This window comes from Trachypithecus francoisi, unplaced genomic scaffold, assembly GCF_009764315.1.
Source record: "Trachypithecus francoisi isolate TF-2019V2 unplaced genomic scaffold, Tfra_2.0 Lachesis_group3, whole genome shotgun sequence".
Taxonomy (NCBI): Eukaryota; Metazoa; Chordata; class Mammalia; order Primates; family Cercopithecidae; genus Trachypithecus; species Trachypithecus francoisi.
The window spans coordinates 92,055,343-92,073,041 of NW_022681468.1; positions in this window are offsets into that span (position 1 = coordinate 92,055,343).

A 17,699-nucleotide genomic window follows, 5' to 3' on the forward strand; every position below is an offset into this window, starting at 1 on the left:
CTGCACCAGAAGCCTGAGTATTTACACAAGAATGTGACTGTTATGGAAACCTGGGTCAGTGGTACATGTACCCAACAATGTCTTATTTATGTTTCCTACACCAGATTTCAGCAAAGAGATCCTGGAACAGTATTTTTGTGTTTTGTTGACAGCTACCAACTCCCTTGACTTTACATATTCTGGCCACAAAAAAACAAACTGAAGTTTTACTGGGATAAAAAGAATACAAAAGATAGAAGGATCATTCAACAGACATATGCATTGCGTTCAAGTTTTTCAGGTGGATTTGTTGACAAACCCCATGTCTCCTGGATGGAAACCCTTGGCATGATGTCTTCATCCATGATGGTCTAAGTTTCTACAGCCCTATTGTGTGCCTGCAGCCCTGCTGTGTGTCAAGCACTGTTGTAAGCACTTCTCTTGCAGGGAGCTTATTTAGTGCTCACCACCACTACCACACTGGAAGGTCTTTATTCATGTGGTAAACACTCTTCTATGCACTGCATTGCGGTAGGGAATAAAAATGACAAGGTCCCAATTCTACTGCAGTATATTCTTGTACAACTACCTGTAATTTCAGGTAGTGGTAAGTGTTATTAAGAAAATTAAAGCAAGGTAAGAAGATAAAGAGTGATGGTGGGGGTTCTTTTAGAGGTGATGGCCAGGGAAGTCGTCTCCTTTTAAGCAGGGCCTGAATGAAGTGAGAGAGAAAGCCAGGGACACTCTGGAGAAGGCTTTCCAGGCAGTGGGAGAAATATGTGTGGAACCTAGGTTAGCAGTGTGCCTGGCATGAGGAACAGCAGGGTAACCAGGGGCAGGGCAGTGAATGCCATATTCTGACCCATGCCCATGCTGGAAAATTGCAGTGTCCCCTGTCTGAGCTGCACTTGGGATGACCTCCCAAGCTCCTGCAGCAGCCTGTCAGGCAGGAATCTCCATGGTGTTCTCCCCACCAATGGCTTATCCATGACATCAGGGATTTCCCCTGAAGAGTATGGTATTCCTGGATTCTCACAGAGCATGCTTTCTTGTCCTCAGAACTTCCTGCTTCTCTAGATACTCGTGCATACGGACATCTTCCCTTGCATCAGGAAGGAGCTGTATTAGTCAACTAAGGCAGTGTATTAGTCTGTCCTCATGCTGCTAATAAAGACATACCTAAGGCCGGGTAATTTACAAAGAAAAGAGGCTTAATTGACTCACAGTTCCACGTGGCTTGGGAGGCCTCACAATCATGGCAGAAGAGCAAGGGACGTTTTACATGGTGGCAGGCAGGAAGAATGAGAACCAAGTGAAAGGGGAATCCCCTTATAAAACAATCAGCTCTCATGAGACTTATTCACCACCACGAGAATGGTATGGGGGAAACCACCCCTATGATTCAATTATCTCCCACCAGGTCCCTCCTACAACCTGTGGGAATTATGGCAGCTACAGTTCAAGATGAGATCTGAGTGGGGACACAGACTTACCATATCAGGCAACTATCACAAAGGATCAGACTGGGTAGCTTAAACAAGGGAATTTATTGCCTCACAGTTCTGAAAGCAAGAAGTCCAAGATCAAGGTATCTGCAAGGTTGCTTCTTTCTGAGGCCTCTCTCCCTGGCCTGCAGATGTCCACCCTTCCTGCTGGCTTTTCACATGGTCCTTTCTCTGTGCATATGTGGCCCTGGTGCCTCTTCCTCTTCTTATAAGGACACAAGTCACATTGGATTAAAGCCCACCCATCCGATCTCATTTTAACCTAATGATGTCTGTAAAGGTCCTATCTCCAAATCAATTCACATTCTGAGGCATTGAGGTTTGGGGCTTCAAAATATGAATAATAGGGGAACACAGTTCCGCCTATAACAGGGTTTAGTGGTCCATTATCCAAACTTTCCGTAGAAGGGTTTCTGTGGTCTTTCTGATGACTGGATACACCCTCATTGTGGAGAGTGACTGATTTTCCACACTCTGGGCATAGGCATAGCCAGTTCCTTCCAAGGAAAATAAATCAGCCTAAGCTTTCCCCCAAGGGACAGGATCTAAGGGATCTGCTGGACAGAGAGGTCTACTGGGCTCTCAGCTCCAAGAGGAGCTTCTCTTAGTCTGGCTCTACCTCTGGTACCTACTATTCTACCCAGCTTCCAGCATGCCCTCAATGCATGCATGTCAAATGGATGCAAGCTCTCAATTCTACTCTGAGAGAAAACTGAGAAAGTCACTGCTCACAGTTTCTGCTTCAGCAACCTGGACTCACATGCCCAAATGTAAACACAGTGAAAAATGTAAAGATTATCAGAATAGCTTCAACAACTTCCATTATGATGAAAGAATTATCAAATAACAAGACTTTCCTATTTTATGATATTGTCCGTATGTATAATTGTTGATGGTTAACTCTCGAATTTACTACATTGTGGGCTTCAGCATCCATAATGCCCTTCATTGTGGCGTTTGAATTAAACTCTTTGATTCATGGGTATAAATTTGAAGGCATAGTTAAGGTTGGATCAATGAATGTGCTTTGACCTCCACTGCTACCTGAAAAATCATTTATGTTCTGAGACTGACTTTCATCAATTAAAAATGGAGTGATAATGATTTGCCAGGTTGAAGGAAGAAAGTGAAGCCACTTATGTTTTGGGGTATATTCTTTTTGAGTATGCATTCTCAGGTCTACGGTTTGAACACAAACTGGTGTGTCCTTTAAAAAAAATCAGACCCAAGTGGACCCTCTTGTTGTACTTCTATTCCTCATGAGGACAGCCATGGTTATTGGAGCAGAAAATAGCAAATTAATGCAAAGCAAAATAAAAAATAATATTTTGGAGAGAAATGTTTAATGAAGGCACAATGTCCATTTTACAGAATTTAATTCAAACAGCAGGCAATGCATCTCCCAACTGAAATGTTATTTCTGTTCCCTGCCTACTTTATCATAACGTCTTTATTATGCCTTATCCTAAGGTTGCTCCCACCACATCAGAAATAATTTACCCCTAGCCAGGTTTTAAATCAAGGATATCCATCAACACACACTGGTTTGAAGTGACGATGTTATTTTAAATACAGGGGACTGAAAATAAATGAGTTGAAAATATTAAATGCAATTGAAGTTCTTGTCACACCACAAGGAAAATGTATTCCAAACCAAATTAATTTAGGAAGTAAGACAATCAGAAGCATCCTCCAATCAACTCCAGTTTGACGTATTCTGATTGTGCCGATGAATAATGCAGTAGGATGTGAACTTCTCCAGCATATTCTCCAGTGAACATGAAAAAGAAAAGGTAATGTTCTAACACCACAGCTCCTCAGGCTTTTCCGAAGGGGACGGTGTTTGCAACAAGGTTCTGAAGGAGCAGCAAATCTCTGAGGCCTGGAGAGAGGATCTCGCTGGTAGTTGGGTGTGCAATGTTGGATCGACTCCTCCTGTCCCCTGGCTGGAATTCTTCTGTACTTCAGTTTTCCTTTTGTTTCGATGGCACTTCTCCCAACAGTGCTTGACAATGAGTGATGCTCTAAAACCCTGCTCTTTCACACCCTGTGGGTGACCTATAACTTTTCATGGGTAACCTTTGATCTGAGAACTGACAGTTTGATTTATTGTCCGGTGTTATGATTTATGAGTATCTTCTCAGAATAATTAACAGACAACAGGTGGCGGCATAATAATTTTGATTACCCAGCAGTTCATGAAACCACGACAAAGGTGACTTCATTTTCTGAATAAGAGGAGGACAACAATTAGAAATTAAACAAAGAAATGCTTTTATGCCACAGTTTTCGGTCTTTTGTCTGTCACACAGAAGACTTATTTTGGAGGCCTGCATTCTCCTTAGACACCAGGAAAAAATAAGGAACTTCTACCCTGTGAATGTAAGAAGACACCCTTCATCAGTGTGTTGGTAGAACTATTTTTCTTTCTTTGGCGAAGTCTTGATTAATTGAGTTATGTCAAACCTGTCAAGCAGATCATCTTTTAACATCCCATTTTTGACAGTGGCCATTGCCAAGGGAAGATTTGATGATCAAAGAAAGTTTGGGAAAGCATTTAACTTTTAGTATGGCATTTGGACATAATCCCACCAAGTATATTTCTAAATATTTCTTCCTAAGCATGAAGGTATAAAAATTTAAAAATAAGCACCTCCCCACACATCCTGCACAAAATTTATTTTTCTTCTAAAGCCTACAGATAGGAAGCTGTGTTTTTGAAAGCAGTATATTATTATGGTTAGCAATGGTTTTAATTTCCTCCTCCGTCTTTACCATTGTGTGATTTTTTCTCCAACAGACACTACATTACTTTTAATTCAAGACAATGGTGGCAGCCTTCCTACAGACTTTATTATAGACACCTCACGCTCCTAGGGATCGATATTTATTTTCAAATGAATCTGCGACGCATTTAGGTAAGCACCTACCTTTAGGAATGTCTAATACTGTTTTTGTAATACTAAATAAAAATCAAGTTAGGTAAGATTTATCCTCTGTAGCTCTCCACTTAATCTCTGCCAAAAATGGACCTAAGTGTTACTAATGAAATTGAAGTACACAGGCCTCTGAATATGTAACAGACCTGCTTCACACCCAAATGCTAGGTAGTTGAGGACCTCCTGTGCATATGAAATGAATTTTTGCACAGCACCACAATAGTGATATTACAGGCTTATCATTTTAATTGACTTTTTGACATATAAAAATATTCCTACAATCCTGCTTTACATTATAGTTTAATAACAGCTTAACACACATCTATGAAATATTCATTCCTGTTACATTCAAATTTTTAAATATCTGATGGAGAGCCTGGTTAATAGATAAAGGAGAGTCCCTGGAATATTAAAGAGACCTTAGGTGCAGGTAGGGTCCTCCACTGAAAAAGCACAATTACCATGAGGATCACAGATTTTTAAAAATAAATTCATAAAGATTCCCTTGAACCAAAACATGGTGAATATAAGAATAAATTTGTTGCGAGTAATCTTCCTTCACCTATTACAACTGCAGGCAGAGCTGTTTCTGCACCGTGAGGCTCAGTCAGCACAAATGTATTTCTAAAAAAAAAAAAGAAAGAAAGAAGAAACAGCAATACCAAATTTATATATTTATGTGTAAAGGATTATGATGGGAAAACTAGCATACTCAGTGAGGATCTCTGCAAATTAAGTGCCACATATATTCTGCATTTAGTTAACATGGCTCTCAGGTCTCCACACACCCTCAGCTTTGAACAGCAACTTGGAGGGACAGTTTATCTTGAAAACACGATATGTGTTCAAATCATGAGGTAATTTTGGTACTTTGTTCCCCATCAATTTTTAAATTAATTATCTGGAAGCAAGCAGCGGTTAATTTTGGCCATAGACTTTTTGATTAGAAGCTTTGACCCCTTTTGCCTTTTGGCATCTCCTATACAATCCTGATGACACGCAGGGTAACCCTTGACACCTGATTCAACACAAAGTCACAGCCCAGCCCGTCTTCCATATTCAGCAATCCTTTTGTTGCAATGGGACACTCACTCACTTCAACCTTCCTCTAAGAACCACTGCCATTCCTTTAGGGCAACCCCGAGTCAGCATAAAACTTGTTTCCCAGGGAAAAGAAAAAAAAAAAATCTTCCACTCCCCACCACCACCACATCGTGCATTACTTCTGTTTTACAAACTTTACACTACAGCATCGTCCCATATGTTTGTGCAGTGCACAAGGAGGTTTCTTTAGAAAGCGCTGATGCTAATTATAAATTTAATTTGCATTTTAATTAGAATGGTAGCAAATTAAAAGCGTGGCAGCTGGAGAATTTTGAACGCTTTGCAGAGATTTGGTGTCAGTATCTCCCCGTTTTTGACTTTGCAGCCTTTTCATTTTTCTGCCTCACTATCTTTCATTCACACCAGCATACCGGCAATTTTTTTCTCCCTTCTTCCCTCATTCCTCAGGCTCTCTCTCTCTCCTTTTTCTCTCCTTCCACTCTTTTATATATAATTTTATAGCTCCTTTCTTTCCCCCAAGGATGAAGTTATGAATTATTTCTCGCCTGTGCTGATGATTGGAATGTACCAGCACATGGTGAGCAGTAGTGACAGAGTGGTCATTTACAGAGCATTCCCTAGCCTCGTTTTGCCATCCATGTCTGTTGTACAGTTACAGGTAGGGACCCCTAGTTACCCTCCTTGAAAAAAGGGGCTATTTGTACTTGTGTGGCCTGCATTTTGTCCAAATTTTGGTCTTAATAACAATGTCTTTAAACCACTTGAAAGCTTGGTCACAGGTCTTTAGCACATTAATAAAATATTCATCCCATCCAGCATGACACCTCTCCCCTCCACGTCTGAGAAAAGGCATTGTTCAGGGTATACCTCTGGGCAAAAGCCCTGTGCTGTCAGCTTCTGAGGCTTTAGAGTGGCAGAGACTCCACTCGCTGTGTTTCTCAGAGCTGTCTCTCACTTGGGATGTGAGCATGTCTGTTTTTAGCACTCACGTGAGCACAGTTAGTCAGTTCTGTCGTTTTCCCTATGTTGTGTCTCCATGGTCATTTTCCTTCCTTCTGTTCACTTCCCCCACAGTGTCCTTGCTCAATAATTTTCATTAATTGATTGACAGCTCTGATAGACCCAACTAACCTCCATCTCACTCTCATGTCTGTTTTTAAATAAGTACTTGTACGTCCAATGACCTTGTCGCCTCATCAGCTATCAGAAAATGAGCATGCAGATATGGAAAGAGCTGATTAGCAAAATAAGCAATAGATCTCATTTCTGGCTGAAGTCCACAGCGAGCAGCGACAATGAAACTTTGCCATTTTACATTTCTACGAGAATTTAAAAATGAAGAATAAGCAATAAATGGGTGATGCTGAATTTTAACAGCATCCCTTCCAATGTCCTAGGAAACAAGCCCTGGCCCATTGCTTCTTCACCTTGAAGGGAGAGGAATAGGGAGGTGTGGGGTGCGTCCCTCAACAGCCCCGGAAACAGAGGTTCTTCCTCATCACCCACATCATCGGCTTCATTAAGCCTGAAAGGAAACAGTTAAGTTTGGGGGAATTTCTCATCTTAATGGTAAGACATGAGCAGCCTGTTTCTATTTAGTCCTGTGTGTTTTTACCTTTTTCCTGTGTATTATTGATTTTGACGTATGCTAAATGTATCCGCCCTTCTGAGACGTAATTTTCCCACGTAACTAGCTCTACAACTCTCATTCACAAATTAGTAGGCAGCAAAATGCACTCCAGCCTCATCTGAATTCTAACTTTTTTTTATCTATATCCAAACTAGGATAAAGGGAAGGAAATAAATCCTGTCTGATATGATAAAACGTGTGTTTTGTTCTATTTTAAATCTGCTGATTTTTACCTCAATTCATAGTCATATCTATGAAACAGAATGAACTGAGAAATTACTAATTGTAGGTAATGACAAATCACATTTTTCACACTACTAAAAAATGTCAAACCAATCCCACAAATGATAAAATTCATAATTTCATTCTGAATTATTTTTAGTTGATAAAATGACTCATTTACCTTAATTTAATGCATACTTATTGTATACCTTCATTTCAAGGCCCTTGAACATAATTTTTAAATGACTTACATCAGGGAAGCTGATAAATGTGGATGTTTCTGAAGAAGACAATAATGTGGAAATATAATACCTTCTATACTTTACACCAAGTTTTTGATGCTGGGGAGATTTAAATAAACAAATAAACTATTTTATTCATTTGTACACTTGATTAAAATCAATCAGAAATAAGAAAACCCTGCCACAAAAGTAGCTCCTTTGAAAATTTGGGTCTCGAGAGAGGAGAAAGACAACCACATTGGCTCTCTTTTTAAGTCAAAGGAAGAATTGATAAGGTGTACCAAAAGTATCATCTTAATGACGGCAAAGGTGTCTGGGATTTTCACGGTTTGGTTTTTCGATAATGTAAACTTTGTGTTAACAATGTATTGTACCTCTAAGCTAAACAGCTTTGATTAAAAATAAATTTGCCCCTTCAATGTGTAATTCTCATTTGTCCGACAATTAAATCTCAAACTTTAAAAAGCAGGAATATCTGTGTGATACTGGCATTTGAAAAATGTTAATACATACACTGTCTTCAAAGAGTAATTGTTTAAAATAGTGGATAATGATATGCAAAACGTTGGCCACGACTTACCCTAATTAAGTAACATGATTACAAGACAACATAGTGAAAATAAAAGTTCTCATTTTCGTGTCATCATAACATCCACCACTTCCTTTCTTCTAAGCCAAAATGAACTTGTTGTGGTCAGAATCCTAGATGTCAATTCCATGGCTTTAAAAGGAAACACACATTTTCGGTGGCATTTTGAAATGGACAACATAGTTTTCTGAGATAAATCTTTTTCATCGCCACTTTGGAAAGGTTGAGTTTTTCTTCATGTAATTTTTTGCAGCTGCACAAAACACTTTCATTAACCCAAGAATGGATTATTTGGAGTGCTAATTAATTGATTCTTCAAAATGCCAATTGACACACTCCCAGGGAAAACCTGATCTAAGCAACTATGTTAATCAAGCTATTGTACTTATGGTTCTGTCTGAATATCAGACCATCTGAAATGAGGAGAACTTTGCCATTACTCGCCTGGCCCTCTCGTGGGCAGCTAATTAATATGAGCGGAATATGACAGTTGTACTTGTACGTTCACCGCGCTGCCTGACAATAACTCCATAAAATTACATTTCAGCTAAAGAATGGAAACAGTGTTAAATACCATTATTTGCCTTCCTTTGATGTCTCAGAGTCATTATGAAAGCAATTACAGCAGTTTCTCTGTCTGTATGTCTACGGGGTATTTATTATCTGTATCTGTCTGAATCCTTTGCCAGGTGGAGAATATATGGCATATTAAAGACAAGGGAATTCAGCCACAATTATCAGGATGGGAACAGAAGAAGAAACAAAATCAGAGTTTTGCAGATGATCCTGCTGGAAAACAATAATTTAATATTAGAGCCTGGTGATCTGGGAAAACTTGAAGGCTCTTTTCATTTATTTAAATTTTTAAAAAAATTCTCCAAGTTTACAAAGCTCATGAATCTAGGGCAAAATTAATTAAAATCAACAGGGAAACAAGAAAACACAAAAACAAAGCAAAAAAAAAAAAACCCACAAAACTCATGTCAGCAGCAGAAAACATATTTTGCTTCTTAACTTTAAGTGAATATTCTTTCAACCGACCCTTTCCTAACCAAATGATGTAATCTACAAGATAGATATTTTATTATCCCAGATAAAATCACTCATGGTGTTTTTTCACTCATGAAAGGATGGATACCAAGAAGGGTTCCGTTTTTAGGCCACTTGCAGGACTTTTTCCCAGGACTACTGGAATCTGGCACAATGCAGACACATCCCCATGTCCCAGCTGAGTTCGGGCTCCTCAGCATCAAAGATGCCTCTGGACTTCAAAGGACACTCCTGATTGAGAAGCAAGGTCTGGATGCTGACTGCCCCACAGACGGATTTTTCTCCGAGGGTGGTGTCTGAGGACTGGCCTCTGCATGATTCAATTCCGGGAATATTGATTGTGGGCTCCCCTATGTGCTCTGCATTTTGTGAATGCTGTGGAGAATGAGATGAAAAAGGGATAGGGATGAAGTCTCTGCCTTCGAGGGACGGTGAGGAGGGAAACAGACTGGCCATTTTTGACTTAGGCTTTGGGCAAAGCCTTTTATGTGCGTTCCCATGTTTCACCTGTATAGCAATCAAACAAGGTAGTTTCTGTCATCTCCATTTACAGACGAACAGACCACGGTGTGGGAGGGAGAGGCAGCTTGTCCAAAGTGACACCATTACATGGCAGGGCTGGGCTTCAAACTCAACTTCTGCCTGCCTCCAAAGTGTTTCTGTCTCCACTCATTCACACTCTTCCAAGTGCTTAAAAGAATATCTGGGTGCAATAAGGGGCAGAGAGGGTACTATGTGCTCCTATACAGATAGGAGGAGAGAGGGGCTAATCTAGATGGAGAAGATGGAGAGAAGATTCTCAGAGGAGTTTTGACCTGAAGAAGGTCTTACAGATAAGGAAAATTTTAGGGAAGAAGGGAGTTCCCCAGCTTTTCTAAACTTTGGGGTTTTTAACAAAGACAAAAAATAATCTTGTATGCAGTGAAGACGAAAGTCAGACTTTGTGATTTGGAAGATACCATTTAGAAATATGTGTTTATTTATATTACTATTCTGAGAAAGAATAGTGTGAGACAGGCTGACTTATGATAACCAAGATGTAATGGAGGACTTTGAAGATTTGGCTACTTAGAATGAAGGATCTCCATTTCTGACGTGCTGTGTCCCTACAGCTTTGAGCAGTGATGGCAAAGTAGGCCACTTTTGGGGAAGATGAACAGATACAGAGATGGTAGGCGGAGAAAACAGAAAATGCTCCACATACTACAACAAAGAATTTCATAACCTCAACTGGAATGTAGGATTCTTCTTTTTTCCTCTCCCTTTTCCTTCTCCACCTCCATCTGCTCCTTCTTCATTTTTGACAAGTGCGTTAGAGAAGTGAACTCACTGTCCAGAATGGGGAGGAAGCTCTAACAGTGCTCCTGTTAGTAGCAGTTTCCAACTGGCACCTCTGTTTGCAAATAAAAATTGTTTCAACTCCTGCAGAAACAAAGTTCACTGCTGAGACGTTTAACAAAGGGTTTAACTGGACGAGAGGCTGCATCTAAACCTGAGACGGTAACTACTGGAGTCAGGAAAATATAAATATTTATTGAAAGAGAAGGCCCCAAGAAACATTTTACTTTTGTCCTACTGTCATTTGGTCTCAGCAGAGTTCATGGTGTCATTAGGTACAGAGATTCTGGATCTGAATTGAACTAGGCTTTCTGTTGTCTCCAGAAGAGAAAAAGTTACATATTTTTCAATTATGTGAGTAATAGAATATCTTCTCTATTTGGATTAATACATAAGCAATCAAAGTAGTAAGCACTTACGAGGGGAAAAATGGCAAAGGCAGTAGAGTGAGATCAAGCTGGGTTCAAAGTCCCTCAATATTCGCTCATCTCAGTTCTCCTCCCTGAAATAGAAATGTCATTTGCCTCCCATGGTTACTCTGATGCCATAAGTGAAATAAGGCATATAAATTACCCAGCACAGTATCTGGCACTTAACAGGCACTCAATAAGTGCTATCACTATTTGCCTTCATTTTTAAGTTTGGCATACCAAATTTTATTTTGACTAGAAATAGAAATTGGCAGAAAAGCCACTGATAACAATGAGAATAGGAACTGCTTTAACTAATTTCAGCTTTTAAGAGTGTATTAAATGTTTCTTTCATCAGACCTTCAATTCTTCTTCTATATTCCATGGTGATTTTTTGTAAGTTTTACAGCTATTAAGTGTACCTTCGGAAAAATGAACCTTCAAAACATCTGAATCAATCAAGATGGGCTAGGCAACAAGCGACCTCAAAAGTCTCAGTGTCTCCAGCAATAGGTTTGTTTCTCATTCCTGCATCACGGCCCATTGTGGCTGTCTACAGGCTCTGCTCTGTTGTCTTCTCTTGGGGACCTGGAATGTCTTGTCACCTCACTATATCAGAGTGGGAGAACGCCAGAGGGTCAGTGCAGCTCAATGCCTTGAAGTGACCCTGGTCACCTCTTCTCACAATTAATAGGCCAGAGGTAAGTAGTCCTGTGCCCCACCCAACAGCAAGAACTACCATTTTCTCAGAAGAAGAGCTGGGAAACATGGTGACCTGCACTCCTGGATACCGCAGTGGTTTTAGAGGACACGTGCTTCCAAGGCATTCTTATAAATGTCATTAGCTGAACTTAAAATTTAACAGCAGAGTAGGCTGACTGCAAAATCAAATGAATCCTTTATGACTGTAAATGTGTCACCTAATGCTTTCCTTTCATTCATTAAGTATCAGGTTGCCTGATTTTCCAGCCAAGATAAAGGACTTTTTTCCTTTGGGATCAGTTTTGTCAGGAGCATCAAGACTCTGGAGACTATTTGAAGTGTGAGCAGACTCCTTCGACACTGGCTGCCAGTTCAGGTAAAATCTCTCTTGCCCATCGCCAGCACTCCCGGGTGCTACCCTGATCAATAACTCTAGCTACAAAAAGCATCAAACACCTCAAAGACATCCCAAAGGCACAGGTCGCCAAAGGGAATAAAAAGGAAATGCCGCATATATTAATGTTCTCCTTAGGCTGCCCAGACATCCTTGTAGGCCTGAGGCCTACAAGGGGCCAGTGGTGATTGGGATGCTTAAAATTATAGAGCTGGAACAACATTTCTTTATGAAATAGCTTTTTGAGCCTCTAGAGAAAGGAATTCTAAGTTCAAAGAGTGCCACTTTCCTGTTTTACAACCTGCATTTTCTCACTTAGTGAAAAAGGACACACATACAAAACAAGAAGAAAGTAAGACACCAGGGATAATGAAAATGATAATAACAGTATTAAGATTGAAAACAATGCAACTACCTGGTGTTGACAAGGGTGTGCAAGGGGCCTGCACTCTCATCCTTTGCTGGTGATAGCATAAATTAAAAAAACTCGTTCTTTAGGGCAATTTAGAAATATATAGCAAAATTTTAAAAATTTGTGTTCTCTTTGACTCTGCAACTTTACTTTTAAGACTCTATCTTGGGGCCGGGCGCGGTGGCTCAAGCCTGTAATCCCAGCACTTTGGGAGGCCGAGACGGGCGGATCACGAGGTCAGGAGATCGAGACCATCCTGGCTAATACGGTGAAACCCTGTCTCTACTTAAAAATACAAAAAACTAGCCGGGCGACGAGGCGGGCGCCTGTAGTCCCAGCTACTCGGGAGGCTGAGGCAGGAGAATGGCGTAAACCCGGGAGGCGGAGCTTGCAGTGAGCTGAGATCCGGCCACTGTACTCCAGCCTGGGTGGCAGAGCAAGACTCCGTCTCAAAAAAAAAAAAAAAAAAAAAAAAAAAAGACTCTATCTTAAAGAAATGATCAGATATGTGTCCAAAGGCACTTTTATGCAGATAATCATCATATCATTATTTATACCAGTAAAGTAATAGAAATAAGCTAAATATGGAAATGGAAATTTGATTAAGTAAATTGACATGTGGAATGTGGATAGACCACTATTATTAATAATTTGGGGGATTATTAGGTGAAAAAGTGAGATACAAACAGTATTATAGTTCTTTGTTTATAATGCACACGTGGTCATATTCTATGTAAATAGAGAAAACGGACTGGAACAAAACAAAGACCTCTAAAGACAAGAGATGTAAGATGTAAGGTAAAATATGGCTGATTTGCTCTTTTTTCCTTATTTTTTCTTGCACCTCTACATCATATGAAAAAAAATACAAACTAAAAAAATTAAAATAAACCTTTAGCATGTCCCCTTAGAGTTACCAGGGTATTTATAACTATATTTCTCATCTGCTATGCTCCAAAACATATGTAAAGTAGATAATTTGTCTCTATTTTCCAGGATATAAAGGTAAATTGCAGAGATATTAAACAATATCTTAAACTAGCTTTGTAGCCACAGCTGGTCTATGTAAAACTACAATTAGAATTAGCATCTATTGATATAAAATTATGTAAACTAATAGTCTGTAAATTAATAAGAATGTATATCTAAAAGCGAACTAAAGCAGTTCAATTCTTAAAACTTTTTTATATTAGTATATATGTACTTTAATTTTAAAACATCAAATTTTGGTTAGCAAAAGCTATGTTGAGATATAAAATGTCTCTTTTTTTTTTTTCTTTATGGGTTAAGATGTTGTTAGACTCAGGAGATAGGAAGGAATTGTTAATATATCACATTTTTTAAGAAGGAACACATTCTGACATTTGTTAATTAAACTTTTCTTAAGGTTTAATGCACTGTCAAGATAGGACATATTTTCAGGGAAGCCTTGTGATCTTACCAAGCTTTAAAATAATCCAAAAGCTAGTTCTGACATTCTACCCAATGTAGATGAAAAGGTATTTTAAGCTCATGCAAATCTAAAGAAACAGGAAAATTTGATTCATCCCGTTAATTAGTAGGTAACAACATAATGAGAGAGAAACATTGTTTATTTTCTTCTAAAAGGATGATTAATGCAGGTTTAAAAACATTTTTGCTTTTATAAAATTAATACTGTTTAATTATATGAAATTAAAATGTTACCATACAATATAGTTTATTTGGTATCAATGAGGCAAAAGGCCACAATGTACAATGTATAGCCAAGATCACCTTGTACATTTTCCAATATTGAATAAACATGACAATTTTAAATGACAAATGCTGATGATATTTAAGAAGTTTCTCATGTCTGTTAATTTTAGTTTAATAATCTTCCTCCTGGAGACCACTAGTTTTCCTGGGGTCATAATTCTGTACAATAAATGAACTGAGACAAAAGTGAGGCTAAAACCCACGCACTGGACATTATCAGATTATAGCAAAGGTGTTATCTGAATCAATACTTACTACAGCGTGAGTAAATGTAATGAGTGAAGAGTGGCTTGGTGGGAAAGTGTACAAAACACAATTTTCTCAGCCTGACAGAGAATCTGGGAAACCAACACCTCTGGTCACTTCCTAGGAGTATGGTAAACGGCATGAAAAGACAATGAAAGAGTGGAAAGTGTGAGCTGTGAAAATCAGCAGAGCTTCTCAGCCACAAGATCTTCAGTTAATGTCCCAGTCTCCAAGCCTCACTTTCCCCCTTGGGCAATAATATAGACTGCACCAGATCTTTTCAATGCGTAAAGTTGAAAATGTATATAAAGAGGATGACACAGTAAAGATCCTTCATAAATGTTAGTTTCCTTTCCTCTCTCTTCCCCTTTTAGCAAAATATTAGACTATTAGGATTCCCAACATCAGACATGGTGGATATATCCATCCAAATATGAGGTACACCAGGAAAACCATCTAAACTAGAATGAAATGTTGTTCTGAATTGACAAATATAAATAGATAGGGCAAATGTCATAAAACCTCTAGGTATTTTATGTAATGATGGATATTTTTACAGATAAGAATGGAATGCAGGGAGACCTAATAATAAATTCTCTATATTTAAATCATTAGTCAGAAATTTGATTTGGGTTTGGTTCTTTGAAAAAGTTGTAGAAATAAAACATAATGTATGTACTCTCTAGAGTCAATTCTGATGTCACAGTGAAAGCAAAAAGTTTAGAAAAAAATTTATTGAATAAAATTCTAAATGAAATAAAATAGTTGAACTCTTTGGTTTGTGATTATATACATGTTGCAGTGTCCACATTACTGAAGAAAGTGAGTTCCAATAATCGAGTTGTTCTGGGAAGTGGTCTTACTATTACGTTCATGCGTCACTGAGTCTAATCAGTCACAACACTGAGGTCAGCCTGGACTCCAGGCACCATACTACGTACTGAAGATAAAAAGGTGAGTAAAATTTGAACCTTGTCTTCAGCTCTCTAAATAAAAATTAGAATAATAACTACTTGTACTCACTTTCATGTGTCTTTTGTTAACAACCATGTATGACACTTATTATTGCCATTAATTTCCATCATAAGAAATGTGAAACTAAGGCTCAAAGAACTAATGCCATTTATTCAAGAACTACTTACTGGTTGACAGAAGCTCAAGAGTTAGGCAATACATGGTTCTTGATTGGATTCTGTATCTACTTAAAAAAGCAAACATGATCAGAAGAAAGTGAGAACATAGAGAGTATGGCTAATGAAGGATCATGAATTCCAGAGGGCAGGATAGAAAGGCTTAGGCAGTGGGGAAGCGCAAGAGAAGAGGCAGAGGAAGGGACATGCAGGGGTTCATGATAGTCAGAGTGCAAGAGACAAGGAGTGGGTGAGCCATAGATCTGGGGCTTGCGGTGTTGAAGGACATCGCCTGAAATAAAGGGTAAAGTGAGAGAGGGCCAAGTGGACTCAAGGGAAATATGGTGAAGAAGCTGCAAAGACAAAGTAACATTATTGGGACATGGAGGACATGAGAACATGTACTTTATAAGTAGATTTGAGAGAGAGAGGGAAAGAGAGAGAATGCACGTGCAAAAGAATTACATTGTTAATAGTCCATAAATCTCAGTGAAGTCTGTATAAGTATTGATTGTTCTATTCGTGTAACTTTTCTGTGAATTTGAAATTTTTATTTTGAGACAGGGTCTCGCGATGTTGCCCAGGGTGAAGTGCATCAGCTGTTCAAGTGTGCAATCATTGCACAATACAGTCTCAAACTCCTGGACTCAAAAGATCCTCCTGCTTCAGCCTTCTAAATAGCTGGGACTATAGACATGCACCACTGCACATGACACTGCACCCACTCCTGCCCCTGGCTTGAAATGTTTTTAAAATAAGACTTTTGGAGACAATGCAATCTCTTATTGAGTCAAGACCTGGGCTAGACAAAAAGCAGAACTTGCATTCAACCCCAGAAGTGACCAGAAATTAACCTCTCCAAACTTCTGTACTTCCCCAAGCTGCCTCTTTCCTCCACAGAACTTTGTGAAAGGAAGGCAGAGTCTTGCTTGCAGAATGGGCTGTGCTAACTTTGTCCCTCCTTCATCAGTGCTCTCAGTCAAAGCCTATGCATCTTTCTCTGCATCACCTTTCTAACTACACAAAATAAAGTAGATGGGATTATAGAGGAAACCCAATTATATTCAAATACAGTTATCAAAACATAATTACAAAATATGATATAACAAGATATGTGCTTTTTTAATTAATGGATTAAATAAGAAGATACAGCAGTTAGTCTAATTACTACTATGATTTGACGTAGTGATGAACATAAACTATATTTTGGGATATCTATAATTTTAAAGTGATATAAAAATATCTATTGCTAACAAGTAAGGCTAACGCTAACGTTAGTGCAGCTCACTGCCTTTATTCATAATAGAAAGAAATGCTGAACTTCAATTAGTCATTAGTGACTGTCTAAATTGAGGGATAGACAGATCCCCTCAGGCTATGAATCTTGGGAGCTAGATGTACATGCACTGAGCTCTGTGCTGGAAATTCACCAGGATCTCTCATCTTTATCTTCTGTGACTCTGAGAACTCCTTGTAAACTGTGAACCTAAAATTAAGTAGTTGTTAGGGTCCCATCATGCCTTGTGTCTACAGCTGAAGACTCGATGGCCTAATGTCATGATGTATTGTCATGATCTCTCTAAAAGTCATAAGGGGCTATACATTCTTTCATCTTTGTGTCATCTAGTGTCTGCCCCTTGATAAATCATTAGTAAGTTTTTGATGAATAAATGCTATATTTTGTAGATCCTGGCTTTGTTTCATGTCCAAATAAAGATTCTACTTATTGCCTCTTCTCTAAAAACCAATTTCAACTAAACCAACCAAAAACATAAGTTTTAACTTACAATTCACTTTGATGATTTTTTCCAAAGTATTTTAAACAACATTTTAAAAATTACTTTCAATGTACCTTCTCCTTTATAATGAGAGTAGGTAAAATACAGAACATTCAGGTATTTTACTCAATGTGCAGACAGAGGTTCAGGAATTCACCTCTACTCTGTGTTGACCACACTAAATGTTGAGGTCGAAACCCAACCCAAACTCAGTCCCCCTTAATTTATACCCTACCCCATTTAGATGGCCTCCAATAAGTGTAGATGTAACGACGTGACTATAAAATATAAATTAAAATAAAACGTGCAAAAAAGGGAAGATCCGGGGTCA